The 12,653-nt window shown below is 52.2% G+C and overlaps 1 pseudogene; it reads left to right on the top strand.

Moving 5' to 3' along the window:
* The window catches only part of LOC141026876 (uncharacterized), a 41,738-nt pseudogene extending 31,273 nt beyond the window's left edge, over positions 1 to 10,465 (top strand).
* Positions 10,466 to 12,653: the final 2,188 nt, after the last annotated feature.

The following is a 12,653-nucleotide window of genomic DNA, read 5'->3' as shown; positions in this document are numbered from 1 at the left end:
AGAGTTTCTCTCGAAAGAATTAAGTGGGAGGAAAGTGGAACTTGATGAGGTGATAGTCACCCCTTCCGAACCGGAAAGTAGCGCAGCGCGGGAAGATGTTCCTGTGGTGCCTACACCGACTGGGGAGGAAGTTAATGATGATGATCATGAAGCTTCAGATCAAGTTACTGCTGAACTTCGTAGGTCCACAAGGACACGTTCCGCACCAGAGTGGTACGGCAACCCTGTCATAGAAATCATGTTGTTAGACAACGGTGAACCTTCAAACTATGAAGAAGCGATGGCGGGCCCGGATTCCGACAAATGGCTAGAAGCCATGAAATCCGAGATAGGATCCATGTATGAAAACGAAGTATGGACTTTAACTGACTTGCCTGATGATCGGCGAGCCATAGAAAATAAATGGATCTTTAAGAAGAAGACAGACGTGGATGGTAACGTGACCATCTATAAGGCTCGACTTGTCGCTAAGGGTTATCGAAAAGTTCAAGGGGTTGACTACGATGAGACTTTCTCACCCGTAGCGAAGCTGAAGTCCGTCCGAATCATGTTAGCAATTGCCGCATTCTATGATTATGAGATATGGAAAATGGACGTCAAAACGGCATTCCTTAACGGTTTTCTTAAGGAAGAATTGTATATGATGCAGCCGGAAGGTTTTGTCGATCCTAAGAATGCTAACAAGGTATGCAAGCTCCAGCGCTCCATCTATGGGCTGGTGCAAGCATCTCGGAGTTGGAACATTCGTTTTGATGAGATGATCAAAGCGTTTGGGTTTACACAGACTTATGGAGAAGTCTGTGTTTACAAGAAAGTGAGTGGGAGCTCTGTAGCATTTCTCTTATTATATGTGGATGACATACTATTGATGGGAAATGATATAGAATTCTTGGAAAGTATAAAGGCCTACTTGAATAAGTGTTTTTCAATGAAGGACCTTGGAGAAGCTGCTTATATATTAGGCATCAAGATCTATAGAGATAGATCAAGACGCCTCATTGGTCTTTCACAGAGTACATACCTTGACAAGATATTGAAGAAGTTCGATATGGATCAGTCCAACAAGGGGTTCTTACCTGTATTGCAAGGTGTGCAATTGAGCACGGCTCAACGCCCGACCACGGCAGAAGATAGAGAAAAGATGAGTGTCATCCCCTATGCCTCGGCCATAGGGTCTATTATGTATGCCATGCTGTGTACCAGACCTGATGTAAACCTTGCCGTAAGTTTGGTAGGAAGGTACCAAAGTAATCCCGGCATGGAACACTGGACAGCGGTCAAGAATATCCTGAAGTACCTGAAGAGGACTAAGGATATGTTTCTCATTTATGGAGGTGACGAAGAGCTCGTCGTAAAGGGTTACATCGACGCTAGCTTCGACACAGATCTGGATGACTCGAAGTCACAAACCGGATACGTGTATATTTTGAATGGAGGGGCAGTAAGCTGGTGCAGTTGCAAGCAAAGCGTTGTGGCGGGATCTACATGTGAAGCGGAGTACATGGCAGCCTCAGAGGCAGCGCAAGAAGCAATCTGGATGAAGGAGTTCATTACCGACCTAGGGGTGATTCCCAATGCGTCGGGCCCGATGACTCTCTTCCGTGACAACACTGGAGCTATTGCCCTTGCCAAGGAGCCCAGATTTCACAGGAAGACCAGGCATATCAAGCGTCGCTTCAACTCCATTCGTGAAAGTGTTCAAAATGGAGACATAGATATTTGTAAAGTACATACGGACCTGAATGTAGCAGATCCGTTGACTAAACCTCTCCCTAGAGCAAAACATGATCAACACCAGAACGCTATGGGTGTTCGATTCATCACAATGTAACTAGATTATTGACTCTAGTGCAAGTGGGAGACTGTTGGAAATATGCCCTAGAGGCAATAATAAATGGTTATTATTATATTTCTTTGTTCATGATAATTGTCTATTGTTCATGCTATAATTGTGTTATCCGAAAATCGTAATACATGTGTGAATACATAGAACAACGTGTCCGTAGTAAGCCTCTAGTTGACTAGCTCGTTGATCAACAGATAGTCATGGTTTCCTGACTATGGACATTGGATGTCATTGATAACGGGATCACATCATTAGGACAATGATGTGATGGACAAGACCCAATCCTAAGCGTAGCACAAAAGATCGTGTCGTTCGTTTGCTAGAGCTTTTCCAATGTCAAGCATCATTTCCTTAGACCATGAGATCGTGCAACTCCCGGATACCGTAGGAGTGCTTTGGGTGTACCAAACGTCACAACGTAACTGGGTGACTATAAAGGTGCACTACGGGTATCTCCGAAAGTGTCTGTTGAGTTGGCACGGATCGAGAGTGGGATTTGTCACTCCGTATGACGGAGAGGTATCTCTGGGCCCACTCGGTAATGCATCATCATAATGAGCTCAATGTGACTAAGGAGTTAGCCACGGGATCATGCATTACGGTGCGAGTAAAGTGACTTGCCGGTAATGAGATTGAACAAGGTATTGGGATACCGATGATCGAATCTCGGGCACGTAACGTACCGATTAACAAAGGGAATTGTATACGGGATTGATTGAATCCTCGACATCGTGGTTCATCCGATGAGATCATCGTGGAACATGTGGGAGCCAACATGGGTATCCAGATCCCGCTGTTGGTTATTGACCGGAGAGGCGTCTCGGTCATGTCTGCATGTCTCCCGAACCCGTAGGGTCTACACACTTAAGGTTCGGTGACGCTAGGGTTGTAGAGATATTAGTATGTGGAAACCCTAAAGTTGTTCGGAGTCCCGGATGAGATCCCGGACGTCACGAGGAGTTCCGGAATGGTCCGGAGGTGAAGAATTATATATAGGAAGTCAAGTTTCGGCCACCGGGAAAGTTTCGGGGGTCACCGGTATTGTACCGGGACCACCGGAAGGGTCCCGGGGGTCCACCGGGTGGGGCCACCTATCCCGAAGGGCCCCATGGGCTGAAGTGGGAAGGGAACCAGCCCCTAGTGGGCTGGGGCGCCCCCCATGGGCCTCCCCCTGCGCCTAGGGTTGGAAACCCTAGGGGGTGGGGGGCGCCCCACCTGACTTGGGGGGCAAGTTTCCCCCCTGGCCGCCGCCCCCCCCTTGTAGATGGGATCAGGGCCGGCACCCCCCCATGGGGCCTATATATAGTGGGGGGGAGGGAGGGCAGCAGTACCGCAGCCCCTGGCGCCTCCCTCTCCCCCTGCAACACCTCTCCCTCTCGCAGAAGCTTGGCGAAGCCCTGCCGAGATCCCCGCTACTTCCACCACCACGCCGTCGTGCTGCTGGATCTCCATCAACCTCTCCTTCCCCCTTGCTGGATCAAGAAGGAGGAGACGTCGCTTCTCCGTACGTGTGTTGAACGCGGAGGTGCCGTCCGTTCGGCACTCGGTCATCGGTGATTTGGATCACGACGAGTACGACTCCATCAACCCCGTTCACTTGAACGCTTCCGCTCGCGATCTACAAGGGTATGTAGATGCACTCCTTTCCCCTCGTTGCTAGTATACTCCATAGATGGATCTTCGTGATACGTAGGAAATTTTAAAATTCTGCTACGATCCCCAACAGGTCGCTCCTCACGAGCCACCGGGGCCCTGTGCCTCGGGAGGCTCTGGGGGTCCCGGCGGTTCCTTGAGGACCGTCTCCATCTCCGTCAGGACGGCGTGGTGCTTGGCCTCCTGAGTCGCCAGGGCACGCGGCAAGCTGCGCTGATAGGCGGACGCCACGCTCGGCAGGCCAAAGGGCATGCGAACGTAGCTGTGCGGTGGGCCCTCGCAGCGTCCCACGCGCGAAGGCCAGAAGGGCTCCTGAGACGCGGCCCTGTTGAGCCCTGGGATGTCGATGCAGACGCGCAGCCCGACATCCTCGCCTGGATGGGGTGCTGCGCTAGGCGGGCGGCGTCTGCCACGCATGGCCCTTGCGTCTTGCAGTTCCTGAGTGGTCTTGGTGATGAACTCCTAAGCGGTAGGCGCTCCTCGCCCTGTGTCCTCCTAAGAAAAATGTGCCGCGAAGCACGCCTCCAAGTGGTGCCCGAGCGCCTCCTTCGTGATGTTGGCAAGGTCTGAGGCCCTCCAGAAGAGAGCCCCCGAGCCCTGCCCGAGAAGGGCACCGGGCGCGCTTTCCTATGCGATGGAGGGAGGCGCCCCAGGTGCGGGCGCCGATCCAGACGTGGCGCCGCTTGCTTGAGGCCCTGCGCGGAGTAGCTGCTTCTTCTTCTAGGGGGTGGCCTCAGGAGGGCACTCGCCCTTGCTGTCGGGGTCGTCGATTGCTGCAGCTTGGAAGGCACGCTCGAGGGAGCACACCGCGTCTCTTTCTTCGCACGGGACTGTGATTATTCTGCTGCTTCCTGGCATCTTGAGAAAATTGTAGCCATGATGGGTCACCGCCATAAACTTGGCCAGGGCTGGGTACCCGAAGATCGCATTGTATGGCAGAAGGATGTGGGCGACGTCGAAGTCGATGAGCTCGGTGCGGTAGTTGTCGCATTGTCCGAAGGTGACAGGAAGGCGGACCTGCCCGATCGGGGTAGTGGAGCCGTCCGTCACTCCCGAGAAAGGCTTGGTGGGCTGAAGCTGGTCATACGACACTTGGAGGTTGTCGAACGTGTCGATGGACAGGACGTTGAGCCCTGCGCCGCCATCGATGAGGGTCTTGGTGACTTGCACGTTGCTGATGACTGGTGAACAAAGCATCGGGAGGGCGCCAGTGGTAGCCGCGCACTTGAGCTGATCTGCCGAGCTAAACGTGATGGCGCACTTGGACCATCTGAGCGGGCGCGTGGCCTCGAGCTTGGGGAGGACAACATTCACTTCATGAGCAAACTGTTTGAAGATACACTGCGAGGCTGGGGCTTGAGCTCCGCCCAAGATGCAGGCGATGGCACGCGGCTCCTGGAAGCCCTAGCCCCCTCGTCTTGATGGTCGTCGTCATTCCTTCTTGGTGGTGGCGGTAGTGGAGGAAGACCGGCGTTGCCCTGGGGACGATCCTCGCGAGGCTGATCCCTCCAGGCGCCCTCGCGAGGCTGATCCTGCTAGCGGTCCTCACGTGGCCGGTCACACCACTCCTGGCGCGTGCCACGGTCATCCCAGCGTCCGCCACCACGTCCTCCTCCTCGGCCGTAGCCCCAGTCGTTGCGCTCGGGGCATCGATCGAAGCATCCTTCTCGAATGGCTCTGAGCTCTTGACAGTCACTGGTGTTGTGGCTATGCAGGTTATGGAAGGTGCAGAACGGTCGACTGCTCTTGGATGACTCGGGCTGGTCTCTGCCGCGCTTGGTATCTGGCTCCGCCGCGAGCACGGCTGCTCCCTTGCGCTTCACATCTTTGGCCTTGGCTTTCTTCTCCTCCGAGTCCGCAGTCGGGAGCTCGAGGAGGGAGAGGCGCCCCTCCTCAGCTCTTGCGCACTTGGTTGCCAGGTTGAACAGCTCCAGGGGCGTGCACAGCTCCTCGTGGATGGCGAGCTCCTCCTTCATCTTGATGTTGCGGACGCCATCAGAGAACGCGGAGATGATGGCCTCGTCCGTCACCTTGGGGATCTTGAGGCGAACGTTTTTGAAGTGCTGGATGTACTTTTGGAGGGTCTCTCCTGGCTGTTGCTTGAAGCGGCACATGTCTCCCGCGGCCGGTGGGCGGTCGCGAGTGCCTTGGAAGTTGGCAACGAAATGGTCGCGCATCTCGTTCCAGGAGGAGATCGAGCCTGGAGGCAGGTTCAGGAGCCAGGAGCGGGCACCATCCTTGAGAGCCATGGGGAACCAGTTCGCCATGACTTTCTCGTCGCCGTTAGCCGCCTCGATGCTTAGCTCGTAGAGCTGCAGGAACTCCGCGGGGTTAGGGGTGCCGTCGTAGCGAGGAGGCAGATCCGGCTTGAACATGCCCGACCAGGCGACGCTACGCAGCTCAGGGGTGAAGGCGCGGCAGCCTGCCGTGGTCACCGGGACTCTGCGCTGGTGGGGAACTTGTCCTTGATGGGGTCCGCGCACCGCCACCGCAGGCGGCACGCGGTCTTGCCGTGGTGGCGCAGGGAGCGCGGGGGCGTTTTCTCGTGGCCGAGGGACTTCTTGGCAGCTTCTTTCTTCTTGCGCGGGCGCCGGACGCGGAAGGCGCACCGTGGGGCCGGGTGCCTTGGCGCCAAGACTCCGTCTTGGGGCAGAGGTGGCGGAGGCACTCCATGGACTATGCCGCCCGCGGCTGGTGGAGGGCGAGGCAGCGAGAGGGACGGCGCAGGGGAGCCCCCTGCGGTGCTGACAAGCTCGGCGGTGCGGTCGAGCCAGTCCTCGTAGAGGTCGTCGACGTGGCGGTAGCGCAGGATCTCGCGCGCCATGCATAGTGCGGCCTGCGCGTCGACGGGAGTGCGGCGAGCGTGGGATGACGAAGCCGGGGTCAGCGCTGGAGTGGCGGTGCGACCGTCCCGCCGCATCGAGGGGTGCAGCGAGGATGCTTGCTGCTCGTTCCCCGCCGGGCCGGTGGCGGCAGGCGACGGAGAACGACAGGTGGCCCACCGACGGGAGCCATCTGAGCGACGCGGGCGGCGAGGGCAGCCCGGCGCTCAGCGCGAGCGCGGCGAGCGTCTGCCATGGAGACGATGAAGCAACGGGGCGTGGAGCGACGGAACGGAAGCTTCGACGCACCCCCTACCTGGCGCGCCAAATGTCGGATCACGGGTTCCGGCAAAACCCTCAAGGTTCGAACACTGGGGTGCGCGCGAAGATCTCCCCCTACCGATCCACGTCCTAGCTTCGCTAAGATCTCAAGGGCTAACTCGACGAACTCGCAACACAAGGGACACAAGATTTATACTGGTTCGGGCCACCGTTGTGGTGTGACACCCTACTCCAGTGTGGTGGTGGATTGCTTCTTGGGCTGAGGATGAATCGTACAAGGGGAAGAACAGCCTCCTGAGGTGAGGTGTTCTTGTGTTTGGTGGGTGTGAGGATGAACTGAATGAGTTCGAGACCCCTTGCCTCCTACTGTGGTGGCTAATCCTATTTATAGAAGCCCTGATCCTCTCCCCAAATATTGAGCGGGAAGGGAGCCAACAACGACCAATTTGAAAGGGGACAACTAGTACAGCTTATCCTGACAAAAGCAGTCTTCGCGTGCGAAAGGCTCTGGTGGTGACGCCGCCTTGGGCTCCATGGTGACCTCCGTCTTGCCGTCCTGCTGGTCTTGGTCTCGTTGCACTGATATGGAAACCTTTGCTTGACGCCTCGGTACTCCGCGCCTGCGCTTGCTTCCTTAGCACCAAAGAGGAAACAAGTACACTGTGCGCGCTGGCGCCCGCCTGGTCTCGATCATCATGGTTCACGTCACGAGAACCTCGTGAGGTTTGCCTTGCCTTGATCTCTCCGCCCCTCACGAGCCAACCTGGTGAGGATGCTAACGAGGAGGTCTTGTGTCGTCCGCCTCGCGAGGCTTGGCCCCTCGCGAGGGTCTTGAGTGCTTGTTGGTGAAGATGGGCCGTACGGGGCCGCTCGCAGAGCCACGCCGTGGGCCGCAGGCAGGCAAGTCTGGGGACCCCCGTTCCCAGAAGGCCGACAGTAACAAGCGCTACTAATAAGTAGCAATAGCGCCGTGTTTTGACCAGCGCTACTGCTATACCTCTGTGTATAAGGTTTTCCCTAGTAGTGTACACAGTTCTACAAAATTCTGCCTTGGTGGCTCTGTATATCGAGGAACACTTGGATAGTGTACGCTCCAAGAACCCGGAGCAGTCTGAGCCCTGGATCAAACATACACACATGACGTCATTCGGCGGTTGGTTCCAAACACGTCTCATGCATGACGACACTGTTGGAGATGAGCTGTACTTGCTGGCCAAGTCACCATCTTCGACTATATTGACTTTCAAAGGGTACGAGATAAATGGGAATGCAGTTTACACGATCGCCCAAGATAAATAGAGCACCAACCAAAATAGTGGTGTCCGCTTTGATGCAGCAAACACCAATAGGCCAAAGGACACATATTATGGTTACATAGAGAAGATATGGGAACTTGACTATGGATGTGATTTGAAGGTCCCTTTGTTTCGGTGCAAATTGGTCAATCTGACAGGAGGCGGGGTAAAGGAAGACCCGCAGTACGGAATTACAGCAGTGGATCTCAACAATCTTGGGTACACAGACGAACCATTCATCCTAGCCAATGATGTGGCGCAGGTTTTCTATGTGAAGACAAGTCTACCAAGCCGAGAAAAAGAAAATATAAGGAAGCGAATACATCATACGATGAGCCAAAGTGCCACGTAGTTCTTTCAGGGAAAATAAACATCGTGGGAGTGGAGGACAAGACAGACATGTCAGAAGATTAAGAAAAGCTTCATGAAATTGCTCCCTTCACAGTGCAGACTGACCCAAGCATCATTTTAAATGATGAAGATTGTCCATGGTTATGGCGCAAAGGGACACACGCGAAGAAAAAGTTTTATACCCCAAGATTCCACTCTGGGATGTTATCGGCTTCACCATCTTCACTTTCTTCTCAAGTGAGTTTCCGAACTTATCTGGAAGGTCCCACTTCGGACAAACCGAAGGGAATCTTTGTAAGAGTTAGGGTATATATGTGTTTTGGCATTTGAAACGCGAAGAAACATTATGTAGGAGTTAATAAATGTAATTATGTGCAAACAAAATATTTAACTATGTATTTTGCAAGGTTGATCATACGCGGTTAGCCACGTCATCAATTTTCAACACTTTCTGACTTCATTTGCTATTTTTTTAGCTAAATGACCCTGAAATTAAAAAGCACTACAAATGAACTCTGAAAAGGTTGAAACTTGGCATGGTATCATCATTTCACCCATGTAGCATGTGCTAAAAAGTTGAGCGGGTTACGACAAAAAATTGGATGCACTTCGTGTACAAACTGGACAATCTCTTTCAAAGTATCAGGTTTCGGACGAAAACTCATCTGTTACAAAGGCATTTCATTTTTTAAATTCATTTTAACTCCAGACTTTTTGTGCGTTCAATATGCACCATTCAAAGCCACGACATCAATTTCAACCCTTTCTAACTTCATTTGCTATTTTTCATGCATTTATTGATATTTTTGAGCTAAATGACCCTGAAATTGAAAAGCACTACAAAATGAACTCTGAAAAGGTTGAAACTTGGCATGGTATCATCATTTCACCCACATAGCATGTGCTAAAAAGTTGAGAGGGTTACGGCAAAAACCGGATGCACGTCGTGTACAAACTGAACAATCTCTTTCGAAGTATTAGGGTTTCTGATGAAAACTCATATGTTACAAAGGCATTACATTTTTTTAAACTTATTTTAAGTCCAGACTTTTTGTGCCTTCAATGCATCATTCAAAGCCACGTCATCAGTTTTTCAACCATTTCTGACTTCATTTGCTATTTTTCACGCATTTATTGATTTTTAAGCTATAAAACTAATGGAGCTAAACAGAATCTGTTTTTGATTAAAACACCTATTTAAAAGAACCTAAAAATTACTAAATAGAACATACTGATAAAACACACTAGTATTAAACAATGGGAAAAATAATCACTCAAAAATCTATTTTTAAAGTAAAGTTTACAAACTAGTGATTCACACAAGTTTCCAAGAATTTAAATTTAAACTATTCAAATTTGAAAACTACTAGCACTAACAGAAAGTCTATGATTTTTGTGACGTAAAGCAAAAATATTTACTCAAAAACTTTAAATATTTGGCTTTAAGTGGAAACAAAAGAAAAAAAATAAAGCAAAAAACAAAAAACAGAAAACTGGAAAAGACCTTTAGTCCCGGTCGCCACCACCAGCCAGGACTAAAGGTCCTCCTCCCGCGCTGAATTTGGGCCGCCCCAAAATAACCATTTAGTTCCCGTGGCTGAAACCGGGACTAAAGGTACCTTTAGTCCCCGGTCGCCACCACCAGCCGGGACTAAAGGTCCTCCTCCCGCGCTGAATTTGGGCCGCCCCAAAACAACCATTTTGTCCCGGCCCGTGGCTGAAACGGGACTAAAGGTACCTTTAGTGCCGGTTCCAGCCACGCACCGGGACTAAAGGACCTTTAGTCCCAATGCGTGGCTGGAACCGGGACTAAAGGTCCATCCTATATAACCTGGCACTTAGCGTTTTCAGCCTCCACCGCCCGGGAGATCAAATCGAGAAGCAGAGACATCGCTGCCAGGCTACCACTCGTCGCCGCCGTGCCGCTCCTCGTCGTCCCCAGCGCCTTCTCCGTCGACTCCGGCCGCTCGGCAGCTCCTAAGCCTCCAACGGCCACCGTGTGCCACCTGGTGAGCTCCCCGCGTCGATCCCTTCTCTCCCCCGTCGTTCCCGAGCTCACCGCCGCCGGCCATGTCGCCACCAAGGTCACAGCCCTCGCTGCCCGAGCTCGCCGCCGCCGGCCACGAGCCCCTTCGTTCGCCCTCCCGAGCCCCGTCGCCACTAGCCCGACCGTGCACGACACCACCGCCGCTCGTCGTTTGAGGAATTTTGACTAGCTAGTTTGGGGAATTTGGATATGTAGATAGTTTGAGGAATTTGGATATGTAGATAGTTTGCGGAATTTTGACTAGCTAGTTTGAGGAATTTTGACCAAGCATTTAAAAATTGTTAAATGTTTATAGAGAAAAATTGATCATGTATTAAACATTTTAATGTTGTATTTGCAAAATATTGATCAAAATAATGTTAATATCTTATTTGGAAAATGTTAATATCTTAATGTAGTATTTGCAAAAGTTTGTCATAACAAAAAGTTATTTATGTGCAAAACAAAAAGCTATGTGAGTAGTATAATAAAGTTATTTGTCATAATCAAGCATTTAAAAAATGGTAAATTTGCATAGAATTTCTTCTCGACATCGACGATGCCCGGCCCGCATCCTCGTCGTCGACTCAGCGGTGACAACCTGCTTGAGAGGCGCCATGTCCGGGACTGGGCTCCGCCGGGCTGGCACTAGGAGGTGCTACCTTCTGGGGCTCGCAACTTGGTGAGGAACCAGGCTCCCGTCATCGACCCAGAGCTTCTTTGGTGGCGGTCGCGTGGGTCACTATCGGTGCGGAGGCAGCCGACCCCCGAGGAGGTGGTACGTCGCCGTGTTAGGGAGGAGGACGAGCACGTCCGTCGCTACAAGGTTGCGTTGGACATCAGGTTCTCTAATACCTAGCAGGTTCTTTAGGAATCTCACCCGAGCTATGATCCTGTGATGGTTCTTTCTCTTTGGGTGTCCACCGCCCGCGCCTCCGAAACCGCGAGTCAACTGGATTATTCGATAATATTTGAGCTGTATTAGTGATGTTATATGATAATATTCGAGATGTATTAGTGATAATATTCGATGATGCATTAACTGGATTATTCAAGATGTATTAGTGATATTATATGATGATCTTGCTAGCTAAAAAAATTAATCCTCCTCGCCATCCCTCGCCCCTCCGATCGAACCTCTTCGGCGGCTGACTACTATGGTTCAGTTTTTGCTTATTGAATGCACTCTAATTTGAATACTAAATTGTTTTATCTTTCTTCTGGATTAGTTAAGCTATGAACGATAGCGGTAGATATAGAGACGGCCATGATCAAGACGAGATCATGTTCGACATCATACGCTCCCCGAGCCCAGAGAATGAACCTGAAGATGATGGCTCACAATATCTGAATAATTCCGATGAGGAAATATTTGAGGAAGAACCAAGAGACGAAGGGCACACAACAATGTCTGTGCCGGCGTGTTGCTCCTCTACGAGCCGCTTGCCGGCAATTTGCTCCTCCGTGAGCCGGTGCTCGTCGAGGAGGCGGAAGTTGTACCTATGGTCCCCTGCGTCTGCCGCAACGCGGCCTCCGCTCTTCCAACACCATGCCGATGTAGTGTGCCCGCACCTCGCCGATGGTGATGCTGGCATTGACAGGTGAGGACGGTGGTGCCGGCTCGTCGTGGGGCACCTCTTCCATTGGCTCATCCGCAATGCCGACGATCTATTTCTTTCATCTGTCGGCGATCTCGAGGCCATGGCGGGTGTGGTGCAGAGAGGAGATAGGGAGCATAGGAGGTGGGATGTGGCTGTTCCCGAGTCTAGCTTTTAAATAGCAAACGGATGCCAGGCCAAGCGGTGAAGTGTTTAATGGTGGCCGGCAGATGAACGGACAAGTGGCTTTTGCATGCGAATGCCGGAGTAGGTTCCTCGACAACCGCGCATGTTTAATGGAGGGAGGCAGATGTATGGGTATAGTTTGAATGCTGAGAGAAAGGCGCGTGGATTGGGAAGCGCCGCGGGCGATGCTCTCGGCCCCGCGTCGCCTCAACGCCTGCTCCAATGAGAGACAACATCTGCTTTGGGCCGGCATGAATGCGACGCTAATCGTTTTGGGCGAGAAAGGGAGATACATGGGAGAGGGTTCTGGGTGGGCCAAGGTTTGTCGGATGCGTGCGTGGCAGTAGTCCGGACGCCCTGAAAGCCCCCCATCCCTCAGTTTGCGGGAAAAAGGACGTCCAGACCGGTCCGTGGACGAATGCAGGACTGCGTTAGATGGCAAAACACGTCCATACCGTGCGGTCCAGATGGATGCTAGTGGTTCGGGCGTGCCCGGATGCATCCGCGGGCGTTTCAGGGGCCGGATTCGCCATGTTCAGTTGTAGATGCTCTAACACCACTATCCTAGGAACATACTATAATCCGAGCTCCACG

This window comes from Aegilops tauschii, chromosome 7 (genome assembly GCF_002575655.3).
Source record: "Aegilops tauschii subsp. strangulata cultivar AL8/78 chromosome 7, Aet v6.0, whole genome shotgun sequence".
Lineage (NCBI taxonomy): Eukaryota > Viridiplantae > Streptophyta > Magnoliopsida > Poales > Poaceae > Aegilops > Aegilops tauschii.
The sequence above is the reverse complement of the archived record's forward strand: the minus strand, read 5'-3'. Positions and strand labels throughout refer to the sequence as shown.